Below are 17,319 nucleotides of genomic sequence, written 5' to 3' on the forward strand. Positions count from 1 at the left end.
TAATTGTAATATTAAACCCAGCACGAGTGTGTATGAGAATATTACAGTGAGTATCAGAACTCATCTCACAGGTACAATTCAATACCAAAATATAGTTCATTCTTTAAAATAAAAGAACTTGAGACATTTTATACCAGCTGGCAATATTATTTATTAATGTATATTTGCTTATGCAATATGTTTTGTTCTCTGTCTTATCCAGCCTGTCAATGAAACATTAACACAAATATATTTGACAGCTCTTTTGCATCTCTGTGTGGGTGGAGCCCTGGATAATTGACAGTGTCATGATGATGCAATGATTATTTTATTAAAACGTTAAGGAAAATGGAGGAGGAGTCATGAACATATTGTAATATTTGAGGTGTGTTTTTCCTATGCGTTGTACGATGTACTTTGTTTCATTTTAAGTTTTTCACCTTAACTCACATTATTGTCTATGTTTTTCCAAGTTTTTGGTTCATGTTTGATAATGAGTGCCGACATTAAAATTGATTAATCAAACAACAATAATAAAACAGTTTTATAAAAAATACTTTAGAAGGTGTCACTGTGTACAATTACACATGTAATATTTACATTCATTCAGTCATTCTATAAATGCTGCTCTAGTGAAAGAATGACGTCTAATGGCTGACATGAGAATTTTTAATTTAACTCACAAGCCTCTCATCAACTCACATAGGAAAAGAGGAAGAGGAACTATAAATGTGAAGCAAACAAGTGTGCTTTGCAAATTAGATCTTCTCAAACTCACTAAATAAAGTTCAAGACAATCTGCAGAAACAATCTTAACATGACTTTAAGGATGCCATGTCTAGTAATAATCATTTCTAGAAATGAAGAACTCCACTATATGAAACTAAATCACACACTTTGGTAATTCTTTGCATATTTGTTTTTGTATGTCTTGTTCTCCTTTCATTTCGTCTCTCTGTCTGAAGTATTCTTCAGCACTGGTTGATGATGTTTTATTTGTCTTGTTGATTTAAAAATGAGTCATTTTCTAAGATTATGTTCCTAATGATAAAACTGTGTTGTTTGATTTTAATAATACTAAACTGTTCCCTTGATGCAGTGAGAGAGGGTGAAAGTATTTTGAAAAGGGGAAGAAATTGATTTCATCAACATGAGAAAATGCCTTGATGTTTCAGATCTCTGTGTTGCTTCTGTTCTCAATGTACAGTACATAATTTCATCTCTGACAGCTGAGAGACTCGTTGAAACACGGTAAGTTCACATTTCTGTTTTTTGTTCATAAAGTAACATACAGTACATACAGTAATATATAAACAAGCCTCATTCTTGTTATCATAATGCATATCATTACTGTTATGCATATTACTACAAATTAGCCATGAAAGTAGCCGAGAATCGGCAGCTGCAGTCAGGGGAAGAGTGAAAAAAGTGCTGTCATGTCGGATAATTCTCACATTTCTTAGTGGATCTGCCAAAAATGAAATCAAATGCAGATATCACATTATTCACGTTCATGTGCTTTGTTACTAATAAAGTGGATGGAATTTAAATTCTGTAGCTTTTACATTAAAATAAATATGATGAGCAAGACAACCAGTGAACCTGATATTTCATTTGCCCCAAAAGACGTGTCTTTCCACCCATTTTAGTGTAATAAAGACACATATTTTAGATATTTTTACTAATATTATAGCAATCATATATTTCTGGCAGGGATGACACTGTCAGAGTGTTTGGAAAATTCACACATAATCTTTACACATAAAAACATGATATTAGAATTTAAAAAGTCAAACATTTTAGAAGAGAGCAAAACAACAAACATCACGGTTGTTTAAGTCAATGAGCATTAAGCTGTCATCAGCAAGCCGTTTCCCGTCATGCTTCCAGTCGGGCACAGCTACACTCTTAAAATGAATGTGTTAAAAAGAACAACGTTTATTTCTTAACACATCTGTGTGTCTAGTTAAGAACAAAATATTTTGTGTTACTCTTAACTCAACCAGTGTGTTATCCTTTATAACACAGACAGAGTGTTAATATAGTTAACACATTCATGTGTTATAATTACACAGTTTGTGTAAGAGTTGTGCAAATTTTCTAACAAATATTACAAAAATGAATAAAACAACAACATTGAATTAATTCCATTCATTTTATTAAAAGTAGAAATTTTATATTGCAAAATATTACTCAGTATTTCCTGAAACACATTCTTTCCAATTTTCATAAAAGTACACATTTAAACAAGTTTGTATATTGGATTTACATACAACATGTCTCTACAAGAAAACAATATTTTATATGGCAAAATATTATTGTCACTAGAATGTACAGTATTCTTTGAAATATTCATATAAAGTAAATTAAGTGAAACGTTCATAAAGAATTGAAACAAGTTTGTATCTTGGATTTACAAGCAACTTTTCTTTAAAAGAAAGTGTAGTGTAGTGGTCTAACATCAACAGCATCTTTTACATGAATCATGTTGTATTAATTTATTCTTTCAACTGCAAATGCATACAAGTGAGGGTGAAAATACAACTGTGACAAAATTCTAACAAAACTAGAACAACTTCCTTTTCACATTCAGGAATTATGTGTAAAACTTCCCAAAAGTGGTGTTCTCCTCTAAAATCACAGTTTAGAGCAAGCACACGACCATTTTCATAAGTCTGACCAAACATACTAACAGAGTGAGCTACATTAACAGTGTTACATGCATCAATATCATAGTCAAAGGCTTTCATATTTTCAACAAACTCAACACTTTTCTCCAAAGATCCAACCATGACTGGAAACATGTATAAGTGGACTGCACAATGTCCAGTGAAACATAGTCTGAACCTGATTCTCATTGGCCATAGAAATATTTATAAAATTACACACAGCATGAGCTTGTCTTTTCAATGGCCCATGCTTTCCCTCGAATCTCTTGCACCACAATTTAGATAGTGAACCAAACTGTATCATCATGTGCCAGTACTGAGTGATCTGTTTGGATAAAGGCTCTTGAATAAGTAATGGCGATCAATGACTAACTGCTTTAAAAAAATAAAAATAAAAATAAACCAGCTAGTCCCTTGGTTACAACTGCAAATAATATACAAATTTCTTGGAGGACAATGAACAATTTCCAGTGACAATTACCTTCACTTACTAAATGTCCAATCAGGAAATTAAAAAAAGACACCACATCTGACTGGCATTTTGCTTTATGGGGTTCTCAGATGTTTCTAAATTATGAATGGCACTAGGTTTTTTTTTCTTTTTTTTTCCGTGTTTTCCAATCCATAGTCAAAGCCTACCATTCGGTCATTCAGCTGGTCTATAGTAAAAAAGATTATCTTCATAGATGAAATGTTGTAACATTAGTTTAATCTCAAGTGGAGCCACGCCCTCTAAAATGTCATAGATAATGTCTACACAGACATCTTCAGTAATATGAAAGTAATTGAGAGAGTTAAGACTGGAATCTGCTTTAATGCCTGTTAAAGCAGGATTGTTAAGCATGACATGGTCTTTGTAATTTACTCTGTTGTGCAACTCTAGACGATCGTTATCAAATACACACTGCGCATCTTGTTTGTCAATCAAACAGTAATGACAGAATTTTTAGCTGCAAAGCTCTCTTTAGCTGAAGAGTTGAATCTAGCAGGAATGTCCTAATGGATTTGTTGTTTCAAAATTATCAAAATAAAGTTGAATCTGAAACCGTTGGGATATCTGCTGTAAAATTTGTGATTTTTGAAGTGTGATCCATCATAATAATCCCACATTTTACAGTCACTTTCAGTTGATTGCACAAAGAGCTTCTGCATTTTTTCATTTTCAAATAGAAACTTAAGAGTGTTAATAATAGATATGTATTGACATGTATCTGCCATTAACACTTGAGTCAACTCTTTTGTACACATGATGCTTCTTTGCACATCATTCAAGGTACAATTTGAGGAGGAGTTCATTTTTGCAACAAATGCAGCCATACAGCTTTGGTAGTCAGAAGTAATTAAAATCCTTGAACTGTTTAAATTAGTCTCTGGAGTATCAACAGCAGTAGAGCAAGATGGTAGTGAAAAGTTCTCTGATGCGTCAGTATCTGTGTCTTATTCAAAATGTATTGGGTTTTGAACCTGAGCATATTCTCTATTGAGATGCTTAGCATAAGAATTGAAATTATGACATGTTCATTGGCTGTGGTTTTGACTGCAAACAATTGTACAAACTCAATTCATTTTGAACAGCTTGTCAATGGCACATGTTAGATTGTTATCCTCAAGCTGAATGGTGATTTTGTTGTTCTCTACCACAACAATGTCTTGCACTGTAGTACTGGGGGTTCCTAAACAGACAAGATGGGGTTGATGGTTTTCCGCCATTCTTTGAGGAGAATTATCCAGGAGGCTGGAAATGCTGGTTCCAGTCTGTAAAAATACAATGAAAATACTATTTTAAATCCTGGATGGTTTCTAAATTCTTGTGCATTTATTTAAACTTTAGGCCAGATATTTTTTTTTTTGTTGTTGTTTTTTTTTTGTTTTTTTTTTTGCATTTGAGTTCATAAAAGAAAACATGTAAAAGCAGTTTATGATTGTTTTCAGACCTGGAGCTTCAATAGCCTAGTTCCCATCCACTTTTCGAGCTATTTTGTTATCGACAAAGTGAAAATGCATAAAAATAAAGGTTTGGGAAATTTGCCGTCTTCTGCCTGTTTCCATTCAAATGGCCTTTTTTAGATAAAAATGGTGTGAGTGATGACGTCATGCCTAAAAAAAACACTTTGTCGCATAAGTTTTGCTTTATCGCAAACAAAATCTGCCCTTAAGTTGTTTCCATACAAAAATGTGTGTTTATTGGTAATTGTGTACCTTTCGCCTCCCAGATGTCCCTATTTTTTTTTCCTCCAAAGTTTTGGTAAAATGGGGAGAGTACTGAGACAATTCATTGAAATTAACCAGCTTACTGTCATTTTAATTTAACAAATAAATACAATCAAAAGACAGAATTGCAATCAAAAGGGAGCAGTTGCCCTCCTGATAGGACTGTAATATTGGTCCTGATGTTGTGCCTATCGCAGATTGCCACCAGTTCCGACCCGAAAGCAAATCGTCATTGCACTGTTCAAGCTGGCAACCTGCACCAAGTAGTGGGGGAAACTTTCAGTCTTAGAATAAGGACCATCCATCGATGTGTATAAGCTATTAAACAAAAGTTGATGCAGTGTAATTTCAAGGTTTACATATATGATACATTCCTGATATTCAATAGGCTATTTTGAACAATCATCTAATCTAAAGCATTGCCATCACAATTGCATTATGTCCTGCCTGCATATTTGCCCAGCAACTTTTAACAACCAACTGAACTTGATTATCATCTAAAATAAATTTTAGCGTCATAATGCAATTTACATTTTGTGAAGAAGCTCAGCAAATGCGATCCGAGGTAAAGAATAATATTTAAAAGTTTTAAAATGTTCAAAAGCTTGTTTTCTGAAAGTGAACTCAGCATTGGAAAAATAGTTCTGATTGTTTATAATCTTGAAAAAAGTGTAGAACATTCTGAGAATGTCATTCAGCTGACTTTTTTCATCTACAGAACAGGGTAAGGCTAAGTTTAAGTTTGTGTAAAGAAAAGGCATATATAGGTGGAGTCGCGTGGTGCCATGTGAGGTTTGGATGTGTGAATGGCGAGCTCTGCGCAGTTTGCTAGTTTTAACACTATTATTGTCATAAACTGGTGAGATTTGATACACTCTGTTCCTTAACTGTTCTAGGAGGACAATGTGTCAAAGAATTCAAAATCTTCAGGCTCTGGAGAAATTAAAAGACACTTATGTGCTCAAGCTGATGCCCCTGACAAGACTGCGGACCAGGGAGCAGATTTGTCCGGTGAAGTGCAGGAAATTTGGCGAGAATTGTTGAAGCTGTCGGCAATGCTGACGAAGTTTGTTGCTGACTCGGAGGATCTTGCTGTAATATGTCAATCGATCACTGCCATGAGATGAAATTCACTCTGAGGTGGTTACAAGAGTGGGGGACATCGAGAAACGGATCGATTATCTGGAGTCATCGGAGAGGGAATTAGCTGCTAATCCGCTAGCAACCAAGGCAGATTTGGAGCGCATCTGGGACATGCTGGAGGATCTTTCTGAGTCTGCTTGACATAGCAGGCCATAAGCTGGAAATCGAGCAAGCTCACAAGGTTCTGGCTCAGCGATCCGCTGAGGGAGACAAGCCTCGATCAATTCTGGCAAAATTTCTGAGATCATCTGATAAAGATCTTGTGTTACGCGAGGCAAGGTGTAAAGGAAGGCTTTCTTTACTCCTTAGGAAAACTGTAGCCATACAATCTCCATCTCGCTGGACGAGTTGAGATTACTCTGTGTTCAACCGAACACTCTAACGGATCCGAAGGAGACCGCCGAGCAATTCGCATCTTCATCCGTTGGCCTACAGAAGTGAAGAGATTAAAGATTTCTCTTCCATCTTCAATCAAGTCGACATTTCTGAGTTCTCTGCCAGCCCGCCGAGAATCAACAGCCGTACTGCCCTCTGAGAATCAACAGCCGTACCGCCCACCGACAGCGCGAGGAAACGGCCTCCCGTCATCACACGAGCCTCAAGGAACCGGGTCAAAGTTAAAGGACGGAGGAAAACACATTCTACCTGTATCCTCATGCGATTCAAGTAAGAGGTTACGTCTGGGCAGAGATAGAATATTATAGCGTGTTATTCTTGTGTTTCAAGGTTTTTGCTTGTACAGTTTACGGACCGCCATGTCCGCTCATTATTAATACTCAGGGTATTAATTATCACGAATTTGTTTTGCTGTATTGTGGTCCAACCAAATTGGATTGTTGTGCATTTTCGCCATTGCGGGTGAGACAGAAACTGAGTTCATCCATTAGAGTCAAATAACGCAGGACTTTTACGAGCCCCGCTCGTAAAACCACGTCTCTGAGTGACGAACACGGCTGCTTTATCTCCAGCTATCGCGAAATCAGCTTTCGGGCTGTCACTTAATAATCTCTCTCTCTCTCTCTCTCTCTCTCTCACTAACCACACTGACACACACACACACACTGTCACACACACACCTTATGTGTTATAGGATTATTTTATTTCCATATCTAATCATATCATTGTTTAGTTTGTAGTTGTAAGTCGGAAGTTTATTGACTGCATTGTATTAATTATTAATTGATATTACTGCATAAATAAACTTTGTTTATATTACAAAGAGAAGTGTTTTGGTTTGTTTTGCATACGCCTGTGTCACGCTGATGGGATGTCAGTGCTCGGATTCAAACCTTCATTCATTGTTTTTTTTTTCCCGAAAATCGATATTCTTCGGATGTCGATTTTCCTAAGAAAACAATCTAATATTGAGATTATTGTTTTAATATTCGGTTATTAGTCCCTGATTTCAGGGTGGTGCCCCGTCAATGTTAATCCTTATTAATATTCTATTGATTTTTGATAATTGATCATTATCTTTGATTGAATTTGAATGTTCAATAAGCTAGTGTTAATTTTAATTATTGTTTCATCGACGTTAACAATTAACGATTATCTTTGATAACTGTTGATTTAAAGGATTAAAAAAAGCTAACATTGATTCTCATCAATGTTCTATTGATTTTAATAATTAATAATTATCTTTGATAATTATTAATTATTGCTAATGACCAAACTTGCTCCTAAACGTAACACACTACATTTACTGGAGTCCCATATGAGGTTAATGAGTTAGATCCAATTAATTAATTTAAATATTGATTAATAACTACAGAAATAATTATTAATTATTTCTGATAGTAACACTGATCTAAACAACCAGTAAAGCCCTACAATAGTTTAGTTTTTGACACACAATTTATTTTTTCTCATATGTGAAAATGTCAAATGTTGATATGAGTGGATTGCCTCTCTCCACATGGAATGTGAATGGGTTGGGGCACCCCATAAAAAGAAGGAAGGTTATTTCTCTTCTTAAGCTTAAGAAATATGATATAATGTTTCTTCAAGAAACACATCTTTCCCCACAGGAAGCTGAAAAATTTGAGAAGATATGGGGTGGACAAGTTTTCTTTAATGCTGGCTCAAGTAAGAGCAGAGGAGTCTTACCCTGATAAGTAAACATCTACAATTCAAATGTCTCAAACAATGTAAAGATTAATTAGGAAGAGTAATTATTGTTTTAGCAGAAATTCAGGGGCAAAGTCTTGTTGTGGCAAATATCTATGCACCTAACCTTGATGATCAGGGCTTTTTTATAGATCTTGAAGGGTTGTTGCAAGCCGCTGGCACCCCTCACGATATAATATTGGGAGGAGACTTTAATCTTTTGATGGACTCAATCCATGATCATAGTAAAGCAAAAGTGTGCAAGCCCCCTAGAGCAACATTAAAGCTTCACAGGATGTGTAAAAATCTTGGTCTTACAAATATTTGGAGACTTTTGAACCCATCTGGTAGGGACTATACATTGTTTTCAACAGTCCATAAGATTTATTCTAGAAATATATATATATATAAATCTAAGTCCCTCATTTCATTTGTTGTTGATTGCTCAATTGGAAACATCTTAGTCTCAGATCACGCCCTGGTGAGTTTAGAGGTGTTGCCACATACGGAGAAAAATAAATCATACAATTGGCGCTTTAATGCATCCCTTTTGCAAAATCCTAAATTTAAAAAAATGTTAAAGGCTGAAATCGATGTTTACATGGAGACTAACTGGTCCTCAGTATCATCTGTGGGCGTGGCTTGGGAGGCACTTAAGGTGGTTCTTAGGGGTCGGGTCAAACAGAATGCCTCATTCATCAAAAAATCCAAAGCACGAGAACTCGTGGAGTTGGAAGGGAATATTAAAAGTGCTGAGGCAGAGCTGAATCGCCGAATGTTGTCTGACGGCCTCAGAGAATTGACCCGATTGAAATACAGATATAATACTATCTTGTCACGGAAGATGGAGTTTTGGCTATTCAGGGCAAGACAGTTATACTTTGAGTCAGGGGACAAAGCAGGGAAGCTTTTGGCAAGAAATATAAAGCAGAGAGTGTCTCTTTCTATCATTCCCTCAGTGAAATCTGCTTGTGGTGAAATATTTACCTAAGCCATTGATATTAATAATGCTTTAAAAACATTATATCTTGATCTTTATAGTTCCACGTCTTTGTCTAATGATGAAGATATCAGAAACTTTGTGGAACCATTAGAACTCCCTAAACTGACGACTGAGCAAAATAATTCTCTTGATTCTGAGATAAACTTGGAGGAGCTTGGTGAGGTAATTATGGCCTTGCCTATATGCATGGCTCCATGGCCAGACAGCTTTGTCACTGAATTTTTAGATCTTATGCTACAAACTGGCTCCACATTTGTGAGAAGTTTATACGGAATCATTAAAGAATGGAAAGCTTCTACCAACCATGACACAAGCCCGGATATGTCTGATTCTTGAAAAGGACAAAAATCCAAGCGAGTGTAAGAGTTACCATCCAATTTTCCTGATCCAGCTAGATGTAAAAATATTGTCAAATATTTTGGCTAACCGATTAAGTTATGACATCTCTTATACATACAGATCAGATGGGGTTTATTCGGGGCCGAACTCTTCTGATAACATTCATCAATATCATGTGGTCAGTGGCAAATGATCAGACTCTGGGCTCTGCCATCTTACTTTACGCCGAAAAGGCATTTGTTATGCTAGTATGGGATTATCTTTTTAAGATTTTGGAAATATACGGGTTCGGGAATACTTTTATTGGATGGATTAAGTCACATTATAGACACCCGATAGTGGCGGTACAAACAAATGGATTCATTTCAGATTATTTTACTCTGGATAGGGGCACCCTGCAGGTTGCCCTCTTTCCCCATTATTGTTCTGTCTTGCCCTGGAATCATTAGCAGCCGCGATAAGAAAGGAAGATGATTTTCCAGGAGTGGTGGCAGGAGGTAGGGCACATAAGCTTTTGCTTTAAGCAGATGATATTTTATTATTCGTCTCCAACCCCACTAGATCTATGCCTTGCCTCCACAGAATTATTCATTCCTTTTCTAAGTTCTCGGGATACAGAGTTAACTGGTCTAAATCCAAAGCTTTGGCTGTGACAGCGTACTGCCCAGTAACGGCTTTTCAGCCGGGCGCCTTTCAGTGGCCCAAACAGAGCATTGAGTATTTGGGTATTTTATTCCCAGCAAATTTGTGTGATTTAGTTTGTGTTAATTTTGACCCTTTAATAAAAAGGTGTTCAAGCGATGTGGGAAGGAGGGCTTCATTACATTTATCGATGATTGGGAAGGTTAATGTTATTAAAATGAAATGTATTCCAAAATTCAACTACCTGCTACAGTCTCTCACTATAGATGTCCCCCTCTTTTATTTCAAGCAATTTGATAGCATAGCGAAGTCTTTCATTTGGAATGGTAAACGTCCCAGATTACATTTCAGTAAGCTGCATATGCTGACAAAGGTGGGCTAGGCCTACCCAAGATTTTGTTTTATTATTATGCATTCGGTCTCAGACATTTGGCTCATTGGTCGCTTCCACCTGAGAGAGTCCCTCTCTGGTTTTGTATTTAACAGGAAGTTCTTGCCCCTATTTCGCCATTGCAAAGCCTTTCTATCAAACTTACCGTAGAAGTTAAATTAGACCCTGTTATCTCACATTTGCACTCGGTATGGACAAAAGTGTCCAGAGTGTTTAATTCTGACATTTATTTAAATGTTGCCTTGAGCATATAGCTGAACCCAAAACTATGTATTAATAAGTCCCCTTTCTGCTGGTCAGAGTGGATTGTGAGGGGGGTTGCTACACTTGGTGACCTATATGAGAGTGGAGTGTTGAGATCCTTTGAAAATTTGGTTCAACATTTTGGGATTCCCAGATCTCAGTTTTTTAGGTATTTACAATTGCGCCACCTGCTCTGTACTATTTTTGGGAGTAGCATTCACCCCCCTAAAGCGGCAGACACTCTGTCTGGGGGACGGAGCTTTAACTTCTATCAAAAGATTATGGGAGAAAGATTTAAACTTGGTATTGGAGGAGAGAGTGTGGGAGAGGAGTTAAAAAAACGTCAAGTCTGTATCTAAAGATGGGGGTTAAGCATTGATTCTGTTTGTTTATGTTTTGCTTTTCTTTGTTTAATATATGAATCAATAATAATAAAAAAAAAAAATAATCACAAAAAAGAAAAGGCATACATAGGTCTAAATATATATATATTGTTTGGTAATTAATTATTTTATTTAATTATGTATTCATTTGGTGGGCTAATTTATTTTATTTAATACAGGGAATTTTGCCGGCATTTTTTCAAAAGTAAGCTAAACAATAATTGTATAGAACTGGGCTATATGTTAGTGTTCCAAATACGCACACTGATGCTTTTCTCCTAGTATTGTGTATTTCTATTTAATTTAAAACATCTTTGTGCATAGAAATTTTGTTTTTTTTTATTTATTTATTTTTCATTATGGGCTAATTCCATGACTGCCGTCTATTATTTTGAATGGTGTGGAAAAGCATTTTTTGCGTTAATGGCAATTTTCTCGACAAAAAGTGTTTCCAAACCAGTTTTTCATGACATTTGAAGTATCGACATAGAGTTTATGCGCTAGAGTTAAATGGAAAAATATTATGTCGACACTTTAGCGATAATTTGCGTTTCCATCAGTTTTATTTAGATGCGCTAAAACTTTTTTTGGCAAAAAATCCTTGGATGGAAACTTAGTTATTGATTTGCTCTGAAACAGGGACTAAAATTGTTTCAGTGATGAATTTGTCTTGGTTTGGTTTGCTTTCACATGACAATACTTCCAAATGGACCAAAACTAAATAAAAGTTTAACAGTAAATAAAAGTCACATGTGACCAAGCTGTCCCCTCATTGGTCACAATGTTTATGTGATTTAGCTCATTCATTGATATTCTAGTTAAAATTATATACTTGTAAAAAAAATTGTCAACCACTACAAATGTTTGAGTATTGTTTATGTAACTGTTATACAAAGTGTCACCACATTGTACAGTATGTGCATTCCAGTAAGAGTTTAGATTGAAAATCATTTTCCATTACTTACATCAGTGTTTCCCAATCCTGGTCCTGGAGTACGCTCAACACTGCACATTTTGGATGTCTCTCTCATTTGAGACACCCAGTTCAGAACATGGAGCCTCTACTAACAGGCTGATGAATTAAATCAGGTGTGTTAAGAGACACATCCAAAATATGTAGTGTTGGGATACTTCAGGACTAGGATTGGGAAATACTGACTTAGATGGACAGGAGTTGTAAAATTTATGACATGGTTACTTTTATTCTTCATTTATTGCTTTTGTGTTATTTCTGCATTGAAAAATGCATATTCTTGTAGTCTCAGAGCTTTCTCTCTCTCCCTTTCTCACATGCACGCCCACACATACACATACACATGCGGCTATCCATATGAGGACTCTCCATTGACATAATGATTTTTATACTGTATAAACTATAGATTCTATCCCCTAACCCTAATCCTACCCCTAAACCTAACACTCACAAAAAACTTTCTGCCTTTTTACATCTTCAAAAAATCATTGTTTAGTATGTTTGTTTTAAACAATTTAAATTATGGGGACACTAGAAATGTCCTCATAAACCACATTTATTTATTTATTATTATTTATTTATTTTTCTCCCCTTTTCTCCCCAATTTGGTATGCCCAATTCTCAATGCGCTCTAGGTCCTCGTGGTGGTGTAGTGACTCACCTCATTCCTAGTGGCGGAGGACGAATCTCAGTTGCCTCTGCGTCTGAGACGGTCAATCCGCGCATCTTATCATGTGGCTTGTTGAGCGTGTTTACCGTGGAGACCTAGCATGTGTGGAGGCTTCACGCTATTCTCCTCAGCATCCACGCACAACTCACCACGTGCCCCACAGAGAGCGAGAACCACATTATAGCGACCACATGGAGGTTAACCCAACGTGGCTCTACCCACCCTAGCAACCGGGCCAATTGGTTGCTTAGGAAGCCTGACTGGATTCACTCAGCATGCCCTGGATTCGAACTTGCGACTCCAGGTGTGGTTGTCAGTGTCTTTACTTTCTGAGCTACCCAGGTATAAATGTAGTATAAACTACATTTATAGCATAATACCATTGTAATTACCAGTTTGTAACCTAAAAAAAAAAGTCAAACACACACACAACAGAGAACAGAAAAGCCACGTGCAAAATAGTTATCTGTCAAAAAGATGCTACCACCTTCCTAACTGTGTTTTGATATGTCCACATTATGATGGTGAATCACAGTGACTCGCTGACCTACAGATATCTTTTCCAAAGATCCATAAGATATGTTCATGGTTTTTATAGGGGTATTGCATGGTTTGTTGAGTCTATTTATTCTCACCACAACCACACCACCCCAGAGTTCCTATGAAATACTGTAGGTCTGAGATCACCTCGTCCAGGAGGTCTCAGACCGATTATTTTGGTGTAGATCGGAGTGTGATTGCTATGATCTCAAATGCCTAAACAAACTGAACTAAGGGAGAAAACACACCAGGTTCCGAAAACAAATGCTTCAAACAATCCAGGTGTGAAAACACCCTAATTGTATGGAGATCAGTGGTACTGTGGCTTTTAAAGTCACACACGCACAAAGCACAAAAAAAAAAAAAAGGAGTTTAAATGTAATCAAGATGCATACCGGTTTAACTTACAAGAGGTAAGCAAGAGCTGAATTGACACTGAATTTGGCCAAGCCGTTGCCCCTTCCTTATGCAGTGGGGGACAGCAGTTGAGTAAGGGCTTGAAGTGCTTTGTAGCATGACTCTGTAGCATGACAAAACAAACACATACAAATTGGCATTTTGTTGTCAGAACATTCTATCTCCAAACCTGCCTTCAGATTATTACTAAAACGAATGGTGTCCATTAAAAGTAAAGCAACATCTAGACAGACTGATTAAAGTACCTTACCGTCACTTTAATTAGCAATTGAAATCATAGTAGAATCATTCATTGCAGACAATTTCAGCAACTTTGGAATAATATTTCCTTCCCATTTTCGAAGAAAGAGGTCAGCCTTCGCAGGAAACATTTTCCTAAACTCAGTGTCAATCTACAATAGAAGATGGAACAGTAGCTATAACAATAGTGTTTCAAGGCTCAATACATCCATAAATTATCTTCCTTAAGTTTACACCATCTTAACATCAGAGGGCCACTGTGAATATAGATTTTGAATTCAACCACGCATCAGCACACTTAAATCAATTAAGTGGTGTAAACTTACACCCATTGCTCTTTGCTGATAAGACTGATTAAACCTTGCCAGAGGAACATGCAAAACACTAGATGTCCTTACCAAGTATGGCATGTCTACAAAGTGAGGGTATTGTTCCAAAATCTCTTTCAATGTTGGGGGCTTGTTTGTAATCCATAACCTGCGACTGTAGTAAGTTTTCTTCATACCAACTTTGATGGTAGTCAGGTTTTATGGAGATAGTCGCATCCTTTTGATCACAGTAGCCCACTCCTGGGTAGACTCCTCCTCTCTTTCAGCAGGCAATTCCAAAGTAATAGAAACACCAGAGGAATCACTTCTCCGGGCATGTTTGCGCTGATAGCGACACTGGTTGTCATGAAGTTTCCTCCGTAGATTTCTGAGTTTAATCTCAATAAATCCACTGTGGGACACAGGGTCATAAAAATGCTCCTGGGTCACAGTAAAAATATCACAATTGCAACTGTTTGAACCCATAACGTGTGACATGAAAACCAGCAGAATCCATGTACTTTTGATATGATTCTAACCGATGAATCAATTACAAACTAGGGATGTGCACAGATAGTTGTCATTCGGTTAACCATTCAACAAGCCACTATTTAAATATCGAAATCACTATTTGGTTATTCTACACATGCAATACAGGTCTGCAACCTGACCCAGTCACTTCAGATTTCTGAAAAAACATCAGGTTTTCCATCTAGATGTCTGTGTTTTTTTTTTCTATCATGGATACGTTATACTGACACACACTGAACTGACATATTTGACTGTTGCATCTCACTTTTTTCTTTCAGCACCTCAGAACGGTAGCACACGCAGAATCGTGACATTTTTAAACAGAGTAAAAGTCTTTTAATATAATAAACACATCTTGAAACACCGCCGTTGTTTCATTCGGTGTGCTGGGTTGTAAAGAAGAGGACTTTATATGACTGCTACACCATTTCAAAAGAAAAATATATAACTGCACACTCTCTTACAAGTTTATTTTATTACCAACGTTTCAGCAACAAGCCTTTATCAAGGTACAATTTCCTCACAATGGAGAGCACTATAGATTGAGTCAGTCATTACACATAGGTGAAAGCAGTGACGTTACAATGGATGTTTAGTAATTAGCTAATAAGACTGTCTCAACCAATTAAGACAATTGAGATGTCACAGTCCGGTCACCTTGTCAGGTTTAGGTTCTACCTGATGGGACCGTGGCAGTATCAGCCTGCCTTTGTGTTTTGTGTTCCCCCTTAGTGTGAGTGCATGGGTATGGTTGTTTGGACTGCCGTGCGCACGTCACTGCCGTGTGCTCTCCGGTGATGTCATGATTCTGTCAACCAGTCAGGTTGGGCTTTGTCTGACGAGGACCATAACATCATCATCCCATCTGTCTTCTGTGGGTGCACAGGTCTGGTGGTGGGTTATCTCTGTGCGTGATTTGCCGCCGCGTGCCCTCCGGTGATGTCACGGTCATGGCACCTTGCTAGGTTGTGTGTGTGCCTGTGGAGGACCGTGGCATCATTGTCGCTGGCATGCTGAATCAACGTTTCCATGGTAACTCTGATTGTTTCCATTGGAACGCTGATCATTACAACCTTCAGCTGTGAGCGACACCTGCCCCGTGTTTGATTCTCTTATTTAAACCTCCACATGTGTCATGTCTGATGTTGGATCATTGTGACTGTTACTGTTTGCCATTGTGGTGTTCTATGATTCTTTCTGTTAGTGTTTGCTGTCATGTGCGTGTTAACAGTTTCTGTTATTTGTCAGTGTGGATGCATTGCGTGTTTTCTCACCTTGCAGATCATCGTCACATTTGCCAGTGTTGCACCTGTCTTTTGAAGGAGGATTCCCTGGATATGTGCCCGCATTTCAAAAGAATCACTTGCCTGGGCTTGAAACACACACACCCATCTCACAAACTCTCAACCCTTGCCTGCTTAGTGGTCTTCCTTAATAAGCTCGGACAAGCTCGCGCTGGAGTGCATTTTATAGTTTTTGATTTAATAAAGACTCATTGACTGTTTTCTTCACTCCGCCCTCTTGCAGTGAGAAGCCCAGCTGAGGCAGCACCAGGAACAGCAGCTCCGCCCAGCTTCTGATCTCGGCTCACCCTGGGACATGCCACCATCGGTTTCGGTGGCTCCCCACGCCCCTTGGCGCATCTTTCCACCAGCTCCCTTTTCACGTGAGGGATCTTGCAGCACCTTTATATCCCAGTGTGTGCTGTTCTTATCTTCACAGTCCTCTGATTTTCCCACTGAGAAGATGAAGGTGGCTTATAACATCCTGCACCTCACTGGAAGGGCTGCCGATTGGGGAATCGCCATGTGGGACAATGAACACCCGTGCTGCTCCGCATTCCTGAAATTTGGCACGGAGCTTTGTCGAGTGTTCGACCCAGTCGCGCAGCAATGTGATGATCTGATCACCACCTGGGGGAGGAGGAGAAGTCAGATGCCCATTTCCCTGCCACTGCCAATGTCCTCTGAGAACTGCCAGCACTCAGAGCCACGAAGGCTGTTCCCCTGCTGCCGCTGCCATCACTCAGAACCAAAAAGGCTGTTCACCTGCTGCTGCTGCCAGCACCCAAGGCCATGAAGGCTGTTCCCCTGCTGCCACTGCCAGCATTCAGAGCCACGAAGGCTGTTCCGCTGCTGCCGCTGCCAGCACTCAGAGCCAAAAAGGCTGTTCGCCTGCTGCCGCTGCCAGCACCCAGGGCCATGAAGGCTGTTCCCCTGCTGTCGCTGCCAGGACCAGAGCCATGAAGGCTGCTCCCCTGCTGCTGCTGCAAGCACCCAGAGCCATGAAGGCTGTTCCCCTGCTGCCGCTGCTGGCACACTTAGCCCCTCAGTCTGCTACGGCTCTGCCCCCTGAGTCTGCTATGGCTCCGCCCCTGAGAGTTTCATGGCTCCACCCCCTGAGGCACTCTCTCCTGATCCCTGTCATGCGGCCACCGCCCTGAACCCTGGCCCCTGACTAGCAGCCGCTGCCCAGTTCACTGTCCCCTCTGCCCTGTGGCCACCTCCCAGGCCTCCAGACACTGCCTCTGC

The 17,319-nt window shown here is 38.5% G+C and overlaps 1 protein-coding gene across 4 annotated transcripts in view; it reads left to right on the forward strand.

Moving 5' to 3' along the window:
- The window catches only part of LOC127432446 (NACHT, LRR and PYD domains-containing protein 12-like), a 612,890-nt gene that overhangs the window by 468,036 nt on the left and 127,535 nt on the right, over positions 1 to 17,319 (forward strand). The window contains exons 1-2 of one of the 4 annotated variants that reach the window (XM_051683539.1): positions 766 to 879; positions 1,155 to 1,230. The exons of 1 other annotated variant lie outside the window; for it this stretch is intronic. The gene's annotated coding sequence lies outside the window, so the exon portion shown is untranslated. Of the gene's footprint in view, positions 1 to 765; positions 880 to 970; positions 1,231 to 17,319 lie in introns of those variants that run through there. 2 more of the 4 variants (XM_051683541.1, XM_051683543.1) reach the window with 2 other exon arrangements.

Source organism: Myxocyprinus asiaticus, chromosome 42 (assembly GCF_019703515.2).
Source record: "Myxocyprinus asiaticus isolate MX2 ecotype Aquarium Trade chromosome 42, UBuf_Myxa_2, whole genome shotgun sequence".
Taxonomy (NCBI): Eukaryota; Metazoa; Chordata; class Actinopteri; order Cypriniformes; family Catostomidae; genus Myxocyprinus; species Myxocyprinus asiaticus.